This window comes from Bactrocera tryoni, chromosome 1 (assembly GCF_016617805.1).
Source record: "Bactrocera tryoni isolate S06 chromosome 1, CSIRO_BtryS06_freeze2, whole genome shotgun sequence".
Classification (NCBI taxonomy): Eukaryota; Metazoa; Arthropoda; class Insecta; order Diptera; family Tephritidae; genus Bactrocera; species Bactrocera tryoni.
The window spans coordinates 37,626,036-37,643,557 of NC_052499.1; the positions used below are offsets into that span (position 1 = coordinate 37,626,036).

Below are 17,522 nucleotides of genomic sequence, written 5' to 3' on the forward strand. Positions count from 1 at the left end.
GTTTTTTCATCAAATGATCGTTAAATTTCGTGGTGTTCCTTTAATTTTTGTTGAACAAAACGTGCATTGATATTTCTTTTACCCAAATCTTCATTTGAAATTCGCCAAATAGTGTTTTTACTCGTATTTAATCCCTCACTCAACCTCATCGTAGTAACATTTTCATTGATTCCAAAAAAATACAAGACCATGCTCTTATTAAATAAGTAAGCAAAGGCTAAGTTCGGGTGTAATGGAACATTTAATATTCTTGCAACTTGCAAAGATCAGAGGTCCCGGCAAGGAGCTGGAAAAACTTTATATTAAAAGTCGACTTTAGCACCGACCCCAGTACCACAACTAAAAACATGAATTTCAGTTATATATTCCATATATTGGCCCGTATTTTTGGTAAGAAGTCAATTATAATAATGTGGTCCACATATTCGGTACCCAGGAGCTTGAACAGTTGTATGTGGGTATGGTGAGTAGACGTATACTTAAAAGTATTGCTCTTTAGGTCCAAGTCTAGATTCGCATGACTTCTATCCATGCTTAAATATTTTGAGAAGTTAAGTTTTTTCAAATTTTTTATCAACATACTTTCAAGGCATCAGTCCTTATAACTGTTAAGGATATTTTTTCGTAACGGTTGAATTTGAACAAAACCAATATCCGCATATTTCAGCCATTATGATGTCTCTATTCGAAATTTATATTCATCATTTCCATTTCTGTTTTTACAAATGATTCCACGAAATGTAGATTTAATGCAATAAAAACAGTAAATAATTCTACTGCAATAAAAAGCACAATACAATACAAGCCAGGCAATAATACTTTGAGCGACTTATGTGCGTAGACTCGCGCTATAATGCCCGAGAAGAAGGCGATGGAAAAGAAGACGAAGAAGAAGCCATAACATTAAGAGTCGCATGAAGGCCATGAACTACATGAAAGGAAAATCAAGTTTAAGGTCAGAAAAAAATTATGTGAAAAACGCCGAACTGTCATTGTGCATTGTAATTTAATAAATTCTCAGTTAATTAGTGCCATTTAGTCAGAGCCACAAGCAAGTTGAATAATACTGTGATTAACACCGAAGCCAACTGTGCGCTGAGAGTCTAGCAGAAAATAGAAGAAAATGCGGAATGGACGGTTAGCCACTTTAGGCTTTGATGCGATTAAAAAACTTAGAGTTCTTCTTAACTCCGCGAATGAGAATAAAGCTTGTTTATGCTTATATGCTCAAGTTAATCATTTGGACTCAAGCACTATTCCAGAAGTAGCCGCTAAATATTTACAAAGAAAAAAATTAAAAATACATCAGTTTATTAAAAATATTGAGTGGTCTTATCATTAATACCTCTGAACAAGAAATTACACTAATTCGTTATAAAATAGTTCAACCGTTGGTTGGTCAAAAAGAAAGCGCCTTAGCGCAGGATCACAGGCGGCCGCGGCTAGACCATCAATAGACCCATTGTGCTCCCGAGTGGTAACCAGGTATCCAGCAACTTCGTGGATTATTTACAAAACCTGATTCTTTTCTACACCATCTGCCCAATGTATCTTAATTTGGAGCATTGGGAGCCGTGGAATATGTGTGGATGAATATGATGATGGGATCTTAAGGGTAGGTGTCTGGTGATGAACCCTACAATGTTTTGCTTAGCGGTAGGAGTTTTTTTGCTCTGTTCACCATCAACACTACCCCACAGCCCTGTGTTGCTTGTGTTCCAAGATCTGTAGGGTCAATTGGTTCAAACAACCCTGGCTGGCTCATCTGCGTTTTCATTCCTTTCTATTGCTATGTGACAGAGTACCAGATGATATTATGCGAGTTATTTACTAAAAGTCTAGTTTTTGTCTGATTGCTTTAATCTGAAACACCCTTTTTACTATGTAATATTATTTAAATTAATAAATAGAGAATAGAGCAAGTCTGACAGAATATATACCCCTAAAGGAGGTATAAGTCTAGAAATATAAAGAATTTAAGATTTTAACTATTCAATAATATATCTACAAGAATATTTTTCAAAAATAAAAATATTTTCGGAGATATTGCTACTTTGCTGACCCGGCATCTAAACTAATTCGGCCGGAACTGAAATTTTCATCGCGTTTTCCGAAACTGTGTTATTGAAAACGAAACCAGGTGCTATAGGATTTCTTCTTTATAGATTTGTCTATATCTGGAACTTTCTTATCCACCCCAAATTTCTGTTTTTACTATTTTGAAAAAAAAAATTCGAAACCAACAAAAAATGTTGTTAAAATTTTTTTTCAGATGTCTTCTTTTTTAATGCCGTAGAAACCGCTTACGCGGTTATAGCCGGGTTAAGAACAGCACGCCAGTCGTTTCTTCTTTTGGCAAGGTGGCGCTAATTGGAGATTCCAAGTGAAGCCAGGTCCTTCTCCACCTGGTCCTTCCGACAGAATGGAGATCTTCCTCTGCTTTCCTCGGCGGGTACTGCGTCGAATCTCAAAAACTTTCAGAGCTGGAGTGTTTTCGTCCATTCGGACGGCATGACCTAGCTGTATATCTCCTACAGCTCATCGTTCCATCGAATGCGATATTCTCCTTGGCCAACTCGCAAAGGACCATAAATCTTTCGCAGAATTTTTCTCTCCAAAACTCGCAACGTCGATTCATCAGATGTTGTCATCGTCCATGCCTCTGCACCATAAAGCAGGACGGAAATATTTAGTGACTTATAGAGTTTTGTTTTCGCTAGGAATGTTGAAATCGTAGATATGGTCACGCGCAAATTATTTAAGACTCACCATCAGCTGGTAATTTTTTTAACTTTTAACTTTACTATTTTTTTCCTGTATTTATTTAATAATGTATTTACCTAATAAAAAATTGATAGTGAAAATATGAATAACCTGTCGTCATGCTTTGAACTAAAATACTTCCTTCCCGTTATTAAACGTTTTATTAAGGGGTCATCCATAAATTACGTCACACGAATTTAAGGACTTTTTAACTCCTCCCCTCGTCCTTATCACAAGTTGTCACATTTTGAACTCACTCACTCATTTTCCAATTTTATGGATTTATCAAAAAAAAAAAAACAAAAAAACAAGTTATTCTGTTTATTCTTATATTTATAGAATAATCTTTAATAAAATCACACTTTTTTAATTGGAACTCCCGCATACACCGATGGAATAAGCTTATGTTTTTCAGTGACGACAAAATCATGATCTGCCAATTGAACACGGTAATCAAAGTGCATTAATATTGGCGCTTGGGTATTTGCTGCTGTAATGTCTAAAGGTGCACGTGCCTTATCATCCATTGATAAAAAAAATACTTGGTCTGGGCCTAAAATTGAAGCCACAGATTCGAGATTTCATATAGTAGCTGTACAAAATTTTCCATCCTTATGCTTTGAAATGTGATGTCGCAAAGCTTTTGACCCCCCCTGCCCCTTGTCACACAATGTCAGTTCTGAATGATACCCTCCCTTCAAGGTGTGACGTAATTTATGGATGGCCCCTAAGTAAATTTTATCATTAACACAGACCAGCGTTAAGGTAGAGGTTAGTTATTAAAATTACAAAAAGTTACCACCCCAATTTCTTGTTAATGTTATAAGAATTATTTCAATTCTATTTTTTATAAACACTTTATAATTTAGCGTGCTGAATCAGTACGATAATCACTTGAGCCCACATTCCCGAAGCCTTTTCTTTCTGTAAATCAAACACAATACATATATTATGCATTAAACAGAACGGAATAATCTTACACAGTAAAAATTACAAATTCCCATTTAAGTTACTATGTATATACAAATCTTTTTCCTTTTGGTAATTTTTAACTCAAAAATAAAAATATTAAATTTTAGTAGAAACAGTTTTTGCTTAAAATCTCCCTTAAATTAAACAAGTTCTCTTCTGGAGTTAACTACGAGAGGCCATGTAATGCACGTACTCCAATCGTACACTCTTTCACAACCAAAAATTACTCTTTAAACTTGCGCACACAGTTCAGTGGTGCGCCAGAGACCATTTACCGGCAAATCCGGTGCTTCTCACTTGAATCAAAACAATTAAATTTTCCCGCTTAACCAAACCAAACGCTCAGCTGAAGAGAGTCATGCGCCGTTCAAAGCAAACACTAGCCCGAGAAATCCAAACACTGCTCATTGTTGTACAACAATTTCTTCAACAACTTTCACTTATAAGCCATAAATGCCTGAAATGGTTATTGGGGATTTCGTTCACTGTCATCTGCCGGTTCGATTATAGTGAATCGACTTTTTTGCTACTCGTACGACTATATGGTATACTGCTAGCTTACAAAAAACGCAGACAGTCACTAACTATGGCATGATGTGTTTGTATGTGTATGAACTGAATAGCGCTCATGAAATTTAATATTTGTGTCGCGAATTGCAAACAATTTTAATAGTTTTACAGCAGTTATTAATTTAATTTATTTTAAATCTAAAGCAGAACCATTTTACAATATAACAGATTAATTCAGTTAACTCATTAAATTTACGGAAATATTTTAAATTATTATGGAGTTTAATATTCCTTGTATTGAATAGAATACAGGATGGAAGCGGCTTATTTGACAATTGAATAATTTAAACGAGCGTATTTAGTGTTGATAGTAGGTTGAACATTAATTTCGGTGGCACGGAAGCTAGAACACCATTCACAAATAAAGAAAAAAAAACAAAAAAATTATGTTCAACCCATTAGCAAGCTGAGAAAAAATCGCAAACATTAGGCTGTCTAGTTTTTTTATAATTAAATAATTTTCTCCGTATTCGCAAATATTTACAGTTACTTTTAGCGAGCGTTGAAATTTAGAAAATTTATAACTCTAAAATTTTCACATTGTGTCGAAATAAAGAAATACGTGACCAATATTTTGCCTCAAGGAAAACAAAAAAAATAATATTTTGTACAAAAAAATTGTAGAATGTAAATTTCGGAGTGAGTTTTCTTCTGACACTTACAAAGTTCGTGGCAAACTTAACATAACCCGCTCAGGGTATATTCACGGTCTAGACGATGCCAAATTTGTGGACAAATTTTTATTTATAACCGATTGCGCTTACATAGGGGAATGCAAACCTCCGACTGTACTTGCATTCATTAGCAGAAAATAGTTGAAGCGCAATCGTTAATTAAAGGGGTTTGGATACATGTGTAAAGCACAAAGTGTAAAGCGTAATCAAGCGTTCCGGTGCTCTTATGAAGAAATCAACAATCAAATCGATGTACATAAATATTTACCGCTTAAGAACCGCAAGTCAATGCGGTTTACTACCTTGAAACTCAGCGAAAACATAAACTGCATTCACCAGGCAAGAAATAGAAATCGATATCACATATTCGTAGATACATTAACACTTACCTTGGCATTTGTCTCTATGCCAAGGTGTCGATTTGCTTATGAGTTTTGTAAGCTTGGGTCCGCTAATCGAACAAAGGTATATAAATACTTATTTACTATCTTTGAATAATAAACATAAAGACACATAGTATTTAGAGTAAGAGGTTTGTTCAAAATGAAAATCATACAAATTGTATTCTCTTAAAACCACTGTCGGCGTCTTTTTCCTTTTCGGAAAAAATGTATTAAGGGAAAGCGTTATGCAGACGTAGAGGCTATTCAAAAGGCTTGCACCAGCATACTGGCGGCCATACCAGCCAACGAGCCAATTCACTCGTTCGACATGCTTTTGGACCGTGCAAAAAGCTGTTTTGAAGCAGAAGGGGACTATTTTGAATAAAATAAATTGATTTTGCCGAAAAAACCATTTGTTCTGTTTTTTTTTTTTAAGTCCTGTTTACTTTGGAACGCACATTGTATTTATCATATACATATGTATCTTATATCATTTTAGAAAGTAAAACAATCGATCCCGTATGTAAAGAGCAAATTTTGGTGCAATGTAATACCAAATTAAAGTGAGTAAATCCCTATATTGCTCAGTAGGATATATGAAAGCTGCGACAATTGATAGATAACTGAGAGGATTAAATTCCTGCTTGTTTGTTTGGCTGTTGCGGTCAGATTAAAATTGTTTGTACCGTTATGCAGCTTTGCTTATGTAAATACATTTGATATTATTGCTTCTATGTACATCATTTTACAAAATTGCTAAAACTTTTAAGACGCTAACGAAGTCTTTAAGTGAATAATATATATGTATTAAATTTCATTCTCAAATATATTATATTTTGGAATAGCTTAAGAGTTGTAAATTGCACAACTAGAGAGCGTTTCAAAATTACCAAGTTCCTTAACAATTTAAATAGAAACCCCAATCATTTACTGCACTAAAGCAATAATTTCGAAATAAATTATTTACTATAATTTGACATATGTGGTTTTAATATTCATACGGTAGTCAACAAAAAGGCAAAAATGAAGCCAATTAGTGTAATAGTTGGGTGTATAACGCAATGCCGACAATCAAAATCTCGAAATTTAGAATCCCGTCAGTGAAAATACCGCCAAATCAAAACACCGATAAATCAAAACACCGACAAACCAAAATGCCGACATTTGAAAAATATTTTACAGGGGTATAACGTAATGCCGACAATCAAAATCTCGAAATTTAGAATCCCGACCGTCAAAATACCAACAAATCACAACACTGATAAATCTTTCACCTGTTTTTGATTTAGCTGCATATTTAAATTTTGTCGGTATTTTGATATGTCGGCATTTTGAATTTCGATATTTTAAGTGTATCCCATATTTTACCTTGTCCGCCCTTATTTTTATCGAAGCACAGAAAGAGAATTCTACTGACTAAGGGCTATAATCCTGTGCGTGTTCGTAGCCCGAGGCCATCTTTTCTTCATTTGTCGGTATTTTAATTATACCCTGAATAGGGTATATTAAGTTTGTCACGAAGTTTGTAACACCCAGAAGGAAGCGTCGGAGACCCTATAAAGTATATATATAAATGATCCGTATGTTGAGCTGAGTCGATTTAGCCATGTCCGTCTGTCTGTCTGTCCGTCTGTATATATACGAACTAGTCCTTCATTTTAAAAGATATAGTTTTGAAATTTTGCAAACGTCATTTTCTCTTCAAGAAGCTGCTCATTTGTCGGTACTGCCGATATCGGACCACTATAACATATAGCTGCCATATAAACTGAACGATCAGAATCAAGTTCTTGTATGGAAAACTTCCACATTTGACAATGTATCTACACGAAATTTGGTACAGATTATTTTCTAAGGCAACTATGTAATCTCCTAAGAAACTGTTCAGGTCGGTTAACTATAGCGTATAGCTTCCATACAAACTGAACACATAGTTACTAAAAGAAATGCACCTGTGAAGGGTATATTAGCTTGGGTGCAGCCGTTAACGTTTTTTCTTGTTTTCATTACAATTTAATGTGAATTGTCACTCAGTATTTCTAATTAAGTCGATTTAGCCATGACCGTCTGTCTGCCGATATCGATCTGAAATTTTGTTCTCGCTCTTTTCTCCCCAAGAAACTGCTATTATTTTTCCAGTTGCGAAACGTCAGTCCAATCGTCTGATCCAATGAAGTGTCGAAATCGAAAGTTCGAACTTATAAGGGCAATAGTGTTTTTATGTTGATCGATCGACCTTTGTAAAAATCTTTAGTGTTTATTTTGACAAAAAACTTCATATAAAGGGAGATCCGTTTCGAGATACACTACCTTTATAAAGCAAAAATACAGAAATTTCAAAGTTAATGGGGATGTTATGTTAGCATAGATGTTACTATCAGTACTACCAACTTACAGAAAAACAAGTAAGGAAGGGCTAAGTTCGGGTGTCACCGAACATTTTATACTCTCGCATGATAAAGTGATAATCGAGATACTGTTATTAGCAACTTTTTTGCGAGAGTATAAAAATGATGCCCTCTGAATTACATGAAAATGTCTGAGAGATTTACCGATATTTTCGGTGAAAAATTAGGTTATGTTAGGTTAGGCACTGAGTTTTTCGTGTTCGATATCAGGGACCTTGAAAAGTTATAGTCCGATCACGACATTTTTCCACAAGGGTTACCTCAGCTCAAATACCATATTTGTGTAAAGTTTTATTCCGCTATTATCATTGGTTCCTAATATATTACACAGAGAAGGAATCAGATGGAATTCAAAATAGTGTTATATTGGAAGAAGGCGTAGTTGTGAACCGATTTCACCCATACTTCGTATATGTCATCACGATGTTAAGAAAATATTATATACCGAATTTCATTGAAATCGGTGTAGTAGTTCCCGAGATATGGTTTTTGGTTCATAAATGGGCGACGCCACACCCATTTTCAATTTTTAAAAAAAGCTTGGGTGCAGATTCCTTCTGCCATTTCTTCCGTAAAATTTAGTGTTTCTGACGTGTTTTGTTAGTCGGTTAACGCACTTTTAGTGATTTTCAACATAACCTTTGTATGGGAGGTGGGCGTGGTTATTATCCGATTTCTTCCATTTTTGAACTGTATATGGAAATGCCTGAAGGAAACGACTCTATAGAGTTTGGTTGACATAGCTATAGTAGTTTCCGAGATATGTACAAAAAACTTAGTAGGGGGCGGGGTCACGCCCACTTTTCCAAAAAAAAATACGTCCAAATATGCGATCCTTTGTGCCAAATTTCACTTTAATAAAGATTTATGGCTTAGTTATGACACTTTATAAGTTTTCGGTTTTCGCCATTTTGTGGGCGTGGCAGAATACCGATTTTGTCCATCTTCGAACTTAACCTTCTTATGGAGCCAAGAAATACGTGTACCAAGTTTCATCATGATATCTCAATTTTTACTCAAGTTACAGCTTGCACGGACGGACGGACAGACGGACGGACGGACAGACATACATCCGGATTTCAACTCTACTCGTCACCCTGATCACTTTGGTATACATAACCCTATATCTGACTCTTTTAGTTTTAGGACTTACAAACAACCGTTATGTGAACAAAACTATAATACTCTCTTTGGCAACTTTGTTGCGAGAGTATAAAAATTTGACGATTCGAAAAACACTCGAAGTATAAGTTAAAAATTCACCTTTCCATTTGATCACAGTCGTCCATTCCTATACGTAAATAAAAATCTTCAACGAATACGTTCTAAAAATCGAAACCCTTACATGGAATGTTTTACAGACTTGGAAACGAAACATAAAATTGGATATTTGTACTCGATATCATATTTATTTCTTTATACATATTAGTGTTAACTAGCAATCTTGAACTACAGTCATTGTGCAATTGTGCTTGTTCCCTGCTTCCTAGTTGCAATCCTCATTTAATTTAAGCATTTATTCTGCTGCACAAAACACAAACAAGTCATTCGGAAAATTGCATTTATTCATTATTCCTTTGATGGCTTAATGCGGGAAGGAACTTTAACGAATGCAGCTGTGCAAAAGTGCCGGCTTTTCGGTTACATTGAATTGAAGTTTCACCAGAGCCATAAAAGCTGGCTGCTATGTGCACAAAAAGCATCTATATGTACCTGGATGTAACGAACGCATACTCATGCACATATTAAACACCTAATTCGCCACTCTATACATGTACATATACTCAAGTATTTCCGCATTTTCTTCCATTGGCCTTAAAACTATGTAACTGCATTATTAATCCCCTTAAAAGTAAAAAGAAAATCGGAACAATCATCGTACCAATACATCAAAGTATCTTTTACGAGTCTTTAAACTCAGACTCGTTAGTGGGTTAAAGCAATAAATATCAGTCAATGAAAAAGTAATTTTGCGGGGTATGCTCTTGCCATTGCACATATTCATGACTATGGTGGCGTCCGTCGCAATGCAAAATATTTTCACTCTGTCAATAACAAGTATTTTGTCTGCACCATAAATGTCGCTTGATTTTTCAACTCCAAAAACCACTTGAGCAGCGCTACCGGCTTTGCTAATTTTAGCACGGTACGAGTACGGTTTTTTATGTCTTTGAATTTTCTTTTATGAGACTTCTGTTTAATCTATTCGGTTTAAAAAGGATAGTTTCTCAGGGAATATTTTTGTTTAGCTAAAGATAAATTCAAAAGCTTTTCTAAACAAACATTTGCATTTGAATCTTCCGATAGTCTGTAAGAGAGACAGTTGAAGATGCTTTTCATCATAGAAAAAATTAAAGTCATGACAATCGACTTATAATTATATAAAGATGAGTTGGAGTAGTGGGCGTTTCGAAACCAATAATAAATTGGGTATTTAGCGAGATTCAATAATGATTTGAACACGGAGCCATTATAATTCTTTAGTACAGGATCAATAAAAATGCAAGAGCTGGCATTTTGCATTCAAGATTCCTATTTTTTGGATGTGATTAAATATTCACTCCTCCAAGATGAAAACAGAAAATATTATTATTTATCATTTTACACTCGACGCTCAACACATACATATGTATAATTATAGATTTTCATACGAATTTAGTACATATATAGCATTTCTATGCATCAACTTAAAGTGGCAACGCCAAGAGTATTTTTAAAGTGGTTGTGAGAACGATGACTGATTTGCTTTTGTTGTTGTGAATTCACTTCATGACTTTCATTCATTTGTTGCATTACTCAGCACACTTTCCGGTATACGGCTGAAAGCATTTATATTCGTTTAGAATGCATAAAAGTTTATAGATAAGTAATTTCAACTAAAAACATTTGCTGTGAATGTCCGTCGGTGTGAGATGGGGAAAATAAGTGAACTTCATTGTTGCTGAACAAAGTAGTTTATCTTGATGAAATCAAGTGCAATTGTGCTTTGGAATGTTAGATATGTATTCTTATCGGGTGAAAAGGATTTTTACTTGACCTGTGAAATGCAAATAATTAATTAAGTAGACATATTGGTTTGCTTGATGGCATAATAGACATGTAGGTTGGTTATAAAATTTCGTAAATTTTAGGACACAACGTAAATGGAACCTATAACAATAAATCATCAGAGCGTACGTCCAAGTTTGAATCTTATTCTGACTATTTATTCCGCACGGAATTTAAGCGTTGACCGTGGCACATCGCACAGAATATCTTCATTAATTCCTGGTATTCCTGGTATTGAGTAAATATTTAACACCGATTATATTAAGAATCTTTACATTTATCTGAAGGAGGATGTAACATGTCACAATTGTTACCCCTATGGTTACCGAGGAAACCATGCACTGCCGTTCCAGGCTGTTTTCTACTCATTGCTAAGGAACTTAGCTTCCAGCTTATATATTTGCCACCGAAAGCTTTGGGAAAACATTTTCAAATATTTGAAAGCTTTGGACTCATGAATGAGAGACTTTACAAATTGTTTAATAAGACCCAATTTAATATGCAATTGGTTCATTAAAGTAGTTTTAGGATAGATAATTGCTTCCCATTTAACATTGCACTTTCTCATTTCGTAATCGGTACATGCCGCCCATGGTAGTGAGTAGCGTAATTCCTACTATTACACAAGCAAGGATAACAGGAATATTTCGTATATTCACTTTACCTTCCAGTCAAAAAACACAAGTCTCCATTAACTTCCCACTGGAATTTCATAAATTTCATTGCCATCGATAGCATTTTAGTACTGTCGCAATTTTCTTTCATATGTACATACGAGTATATATGTGTCAATGTTCAAATCGAAAAGATGAGGAATTCTTCGTATTGTGACATTTTTTTGAGCTATCAATACCTTTCTCGTCACGACAAAAACAGAGTCTACCTTCCTTACTAAAGAAACAAGAAAATTTTTCATGTCGTTTGTTTTAGTGAGATATACGAACTAAAGAATTGGGAAATTCCAATCCGCGATGCCAATAACTCTGATTTATTTTTTGATAGATATGTGTCTCTTATTAAATCATTAAAATTTTTAGGAGCAGATCAACAATACAAAAGTAAGAATCTGAAGTAGAAGGCCGATATCATTTGGCCAAATCGCTATAATTGCTATAAAAGCAGAAGGTATTAAGTAAAGTCCATGCGCTAAAAAACAATTTTTTGTTGACCTATGCCAACAACTGTTTACAACAACAACAATTCTGATAATGCGCGGATTACGATATTATTTAAACGGTAATCAATTAATATAATTTCCTTAGAGTTGATTAAAGTCGAGTAAACCACATTGCAGAAAAAGCCAGCGCATTTTTTTGTTAGTCGATTCCTAACCTCCGCCTTTATTTAATCACACAGTCATAAAATATTCATAAAATTAATTTCATTGCTTTCCAACTCACATCCCATCGCCGTAAGCCCTGACGACCGGTGACGACTTTATAATTAACAGCTCTGTGCATATTAAATGAAAACTTTGCACTCTGCTGCACACAGCTGGAGCGGGGCAATTTACACATACATACATATGGGTGTGTGTATGTATGCACAACAAGTTGGAAAGGTTGGTTATCTTGCTTTTGTTGTTGTTTAATTTAGTTGGGATTGTATGATTGTTTATGCTACAGTTGGAGATTTTGCTGCGTATGAACTTGAGCTTGGGAGAAGAGCGTCTTGCTTCTATTTATTTTGGAATTTTTTAACGCTGCTATTTTGGTGAATGTGGATGACTTTTTGTTTTGTGTTTCAACTTTTCGGTTTCACTACCACGCGATTTAGTACTTTTGAATAAAAGAAAGTGTCATCAGCACAAGGTGGTCGAGTGCGTGGTCAACATAAAAGATTATACAATATAAAACAATGGAAATGCTTTCAATTTCTTAACTCGACAAAGTGGTTAATATCAAAGCAGATGCGATTAAGAAATTATTCCGCGAGACATGGACCCTTTTATGTTGCCTTTGCGTATTTTTATTTTAATTGAAAAGTTTTGAGTGGTGGCTATGTGGCTAATGACAACGACTTGGAGAGTTGGAGAGACTGGGTAGTAAACGATGCAAAGATATTAACGAAACGGGTTGTGAAGGCGACAAAAGTTATTCAAATGTCTCATTAAAAAGACATTTGGTTTAAGAAATTATGTAAGACCGAAGTTGTTTTATTTTTTCTTTAAAAAGTAAACTTTCCTGAAAAGCCAATTTACCTTTCAATTTAGAGTTTTATGTATTCTATTTTTTTCATCCTTTTGTGTTTTTAAAACATGAAGGTTACTTTGGTACTCAGACTATTAAACTTTTCAAAAATACAAAAAATTCCATACGCGAACTCGATTTTGATCGATCAGTTTAGATGTTCGATTTTGATTTGAGATACTGCTCCGATATTGGTGATTCCGAGCAGAACAGAGTCTTGGTGAGAAAAGTACATGTGCATCATGTCTTATCTATATCTCGAAAACAGAGAGACTACTTCGCTTATATTCAGATAGACAGACAGGCTGATCATTTCTATAAACATATCTTTGTAGGGTCTCCGGCGTTTCCTTCGGGGTGTTACAAACTTCGTGGAAACTTAATATACCATGTAGATTAGATTTGATTGTGTGAATGCATATATTATATGTAAAAGGTATTTTTAGAAATTATACCCACATTATTTAGTAGACCATCAAATCCGGTACCATAAAAAATGTTCTGTGATAATATATAGTTAGATATTACATTTATTTAAAACGAATCAGGAATCGTTCAAACAAACCCCGTTATCAACTGTTGGTTAGTCATTGTCTGCTTACGTATTTTATCTTAGTGAGACTTCTCTGCGAGAACATGAAAACGCGTCTTCAATTAAAATATTATTTGTAAAATCCAAAATATTGTAGAAATTATAATAGACAAAAGCAGTTCGTCTTATATGGTGAATAAGAAAATATTAGCAGCCACTGTAGTGAACAAACAACAAAACTGCAGACTTTTTCAAGTTATAGGTTTCAACCGATCATTGTTCAATCGGTGTCCACGCGGTCGTGAGGTAGATTCATCTCAGTACTTCCCTCTTGATTTTTCCGCTTTTGCGGCATGAAGACTAATATTATATCATGGATCTCACCTTCAGGCATTCATGAGGACTAGCGAGAATAGCAGAACCCTTAAGTTTTTTCAGTCATCACAAATTAATGTCTTTAGCTGCTGGAGTATGATCCCCATTCGGACCACATAACTTCTCCTAATCTTTACGCGTCCATACAATTTTTCTTTTTCAATATTGAGTTTATGTCAAACCACATGATCTCAAGATTTTTTCCTCTTTACTGGTGTAGAAACCGCTTACACGGTTACAGACGAGTTAACAACAGCGCGCCAGTCGTTCCTTCTTTTCTCAAGCGCCAATTGGAGATTCCAAGCGAAGCCGGGTCCTTCTCCACCTGGTTCCTTCAAATGAGTGGATGTCTTCCTTTTCCTCTGCTTCTCCCGGTTTACTGCGTCGAATACCTTCAGAGCTGGAGTGTTTTCGTCCATTCGGACAACATGAGCTAGCCAGCGTAGCCGCTGACTTCTAATTCGCTGAACTATATCAATGTCGTCGTATATCTCATACAGCTCATCGTTCCATCGAATGCGATATTCGGCGTTGCCAACGCGCAAAGGACCATAAATCTTTCGCAGAACTTTTCTCTCGAAAACTTGTAACGTGGACTCGTCAGATGTTGTCATCGTCCATGCCTCTGCACCATATAGCAGGACGGGAATATTGAGTTTGGTTTTGGTTTTTTTTCGTCGAGAGAGGACTTTACTTCTCAATGGCCTGCTCAGTCCAAAGTATCACCTGTTGGCAAGAGTTATTCTGCGTTGGAATTCGATACTGATATTGTTGTTGCTGTTAATGCTGATTCCAAGATAGACGAAATTCCTACAACTTCGAAGTTACTACTGTCAACAGTAACGTTGGAGCCTAGTGATTCCAGACTCACTTGCGTCGCTTCCTTGTCCAGTCTGGAGAAAGCAGAACTAACGGCACGGTTGTTAAGGCCAATGATATCAATATCATCCAGTGGCCAATAGCTGTGCACTCTTATAGAAGATGGTACCGTCTCTGTTTAGTTCTGCAGCTCGAATTATTTTCTCCAGAAGTAGGTTAAAGAAGTCACACTAAAGGGAGTCGCCTTGTCTAAAACCTCGTTTGGTATCGAACGGCTCGGAGAGGTCCTTCCCGTTCTTGGCGGAGCTTTTGGTATTGCTCAACGTCAGTTTATACAGCCGTATTAGTTTTGCGGGAAGAGGTGGTGTGTTTCCATTCTCTTTCGACCATATCTGGTCAGTTGTTGTTTTTTCCTGGTCTAAAACCACACTGCTAAGATCCAATGAATGTTGTCTGTGAGCTTTAACCTTTCATACAATACGCTCGATAGAACCTTATACGCGATGTTGAGGAGACTTATCCCAGGGTAGTTGGCGCAGCATGCTTTAGTCCAACTATATTCTACAAGTAGCTGATCCATGCTCCTTATCACTTCTTCGCCGCTGTGTTTGAATTGCTCGGCCGGCAATTCATCAATTTGTTGTTCTTCAGACGGGTAATTGCTGTTCGAACTTCTTCAGGTTCGAGCAATGGAACGTCTGCTCCTTCGTCATCGATTGGGAAGTCGGGTTCGTCTTCTCCTGGCGTTATACTTTCACTGCCATTGAGCAGGCTGGAGAAGTGTTCCCTCCATAATTTTAGTATGCTCTGGGCATCAGTTATTAGATAACCTCTGGGGGTTCTACAAGAGCATGTTCCTATCTTGAAACCTTATAATAGTCGCCGCATCTTTTCGGGAATTTTCAGCATTACCCCAGTGGGCCAGCTTGTCAAGCTCTTCGTACTCACACATCTCGGTCTCTCTTTTGTCTTCAACTCGCTTCCTTCTTCAAGTCTCGGTATCTATCCCATCCCGCACGTGTAGTGGTCGATCGTAACGTTGCGAGGTAGGCAGTCTGTTTTCACTCCACTGCGACATGACATTCCTCATCGTACTAGATGTTGTTTTGCCTTTTCCGAAAACCAATGGTTTCGGTTGCAGCTGCACGTAAGAAGCTTGAAATGCCGTCCCACAGTTCTATCATACCGAGTTGTTGACGAGTGTTCTCAAAGAGCAGGAGTGCAAGTTGAGTCGAAAATCGTTCGGCTGTCTGTTGTGATTGCAGCTTCTCGACGAGGTTCCTGTCTCAAGACTGCCGTGGGTAATAATCTCATTCGTGTCTAGTATTACAGATTAACTGTGTTATTATCTGGACTGTAATCTGTACAGGATAGTTGGTGTATATGTGTACAGGAAATTCGAAGACTCAAGCGCATGAATACATGAACAAGAAACCATAATTTGTTTCGTTTGCTGAAGTAACATAAGAAGACCAAGTTTAAACATAAGCTGAACAAGTTAATGATTTATAGTTCATGCAGAGCTCAGCATAAATTGTGATAAGCTGATAAGCACAGATAAATACCGACATATCAAAAATATTTGCGCACATCGTTTGGAATTTAACAATTTCTTGGATAAATAGTTGAGGGCAATTAAACTAGTTTAAACACACATTTTTCGCGAATTTAATTTTCAACGTTATAAGCGATTACACTGAAAACATGCTAATTTATTTACAAAACAGTTTAAAAAAAAGCCACTTACACACACAAACGGGCATTAGCCAATTGCGAGAACACATTTCTCAATTAGCTCAAGTTTTAAGTGTTTTTATACAGACATACATACATATGCCAATTCCCCACAGCAAAAACTGCGGTATGCGAAAATGTATTCGGATGTAACCGAACATTTTATATTATTGCAACTGGCAAGGATCAAAGCCAGCGAAATACTTTTATGTGCATAAGGTTTGTTAGAAAATCTGTAAATTTGTGGGAGTTTGGGAATTTTCGCATATTATCTGTATTAAACTGTGAACTATGGTTAAGATATACGCCCTGTAAATTTTGCAGAGAAGTTGGAAAATCTTTCTATAAGTTATATGTGGGCTAAGGGAACCCATTTCTGACATACAGGCATACTATTATCATAAAAAGATTATCTCCCATTTTCTGTAATACGTCTCACAGATTGACCGATATTTTCGACCCTTATTAACAGTACATGCAAATTACGATTGCAAATCATGCTTTGGTGAAAACGAAATTGAATTTGTTCTAACTCTTGCTGTGCTATTTTTCGCTAAATGATTAACCTAATCAGATATTCTGAAATCGGCTCCAATTACTTAATAATTACATCTATATGCATGTATGTATATATATTTGCACTTACCACTTCTGCTTTTCGGAGGCACATCACTTTCTCCTTGGCAATTCCTTACAACCTTGCACTCTCAATTGAAATTCGTTATGCTTCTACGTGAAACACATTGATAGGGAGTGAAATATCAGAAGCTGTTATCTTTCGAATTCTCTTTTCCAAAGATTTCACCATTCAAGCAAAGGCATTTTGTGAACACTTTTTATGTTTTCTGTATATATATACTTTTGTATGTAGGTATTTAATTTTCCTTCACAGCACTTAAATTTTTTTACTTTTTCACTTTTAACAGCACACGCACACACATTAGTATGTAAAAATAACTGTAAAAAGTAAGGAGAAAAAATTGAATATAATTCAGCTCAGGCGTCCACTTGACGCTTCAACTGCATTTGTCTGCCACTAAACCAACAAAACAAGT

The 17,522-nt window shown here is 35.9% G+C and overlaps 1 protein-coding gene across 2 annotated transcripts in view; it reads right to left on the bottom strand.

The window, feature by feature from the left end:
- LOC120766567 overlaps window positions 1–17,286 on the bottom strand; it is a 62,229-nt gene extending 44,943 nt beyond the window's left edge. For both annotated transcript variants that reach the window (XM_040092158.1, XM_040092159.1), the window contains exon 1: window positions 17,114–17,286. The gene's annotated coding sequence lies outside the window, so the exon portion shown is untranslated. The remainder of the gene's footprint in view (window positions 1–17,113) is intronic.
- Window positions 17,287–17,522: the final 236 nt, after the last annotated feature.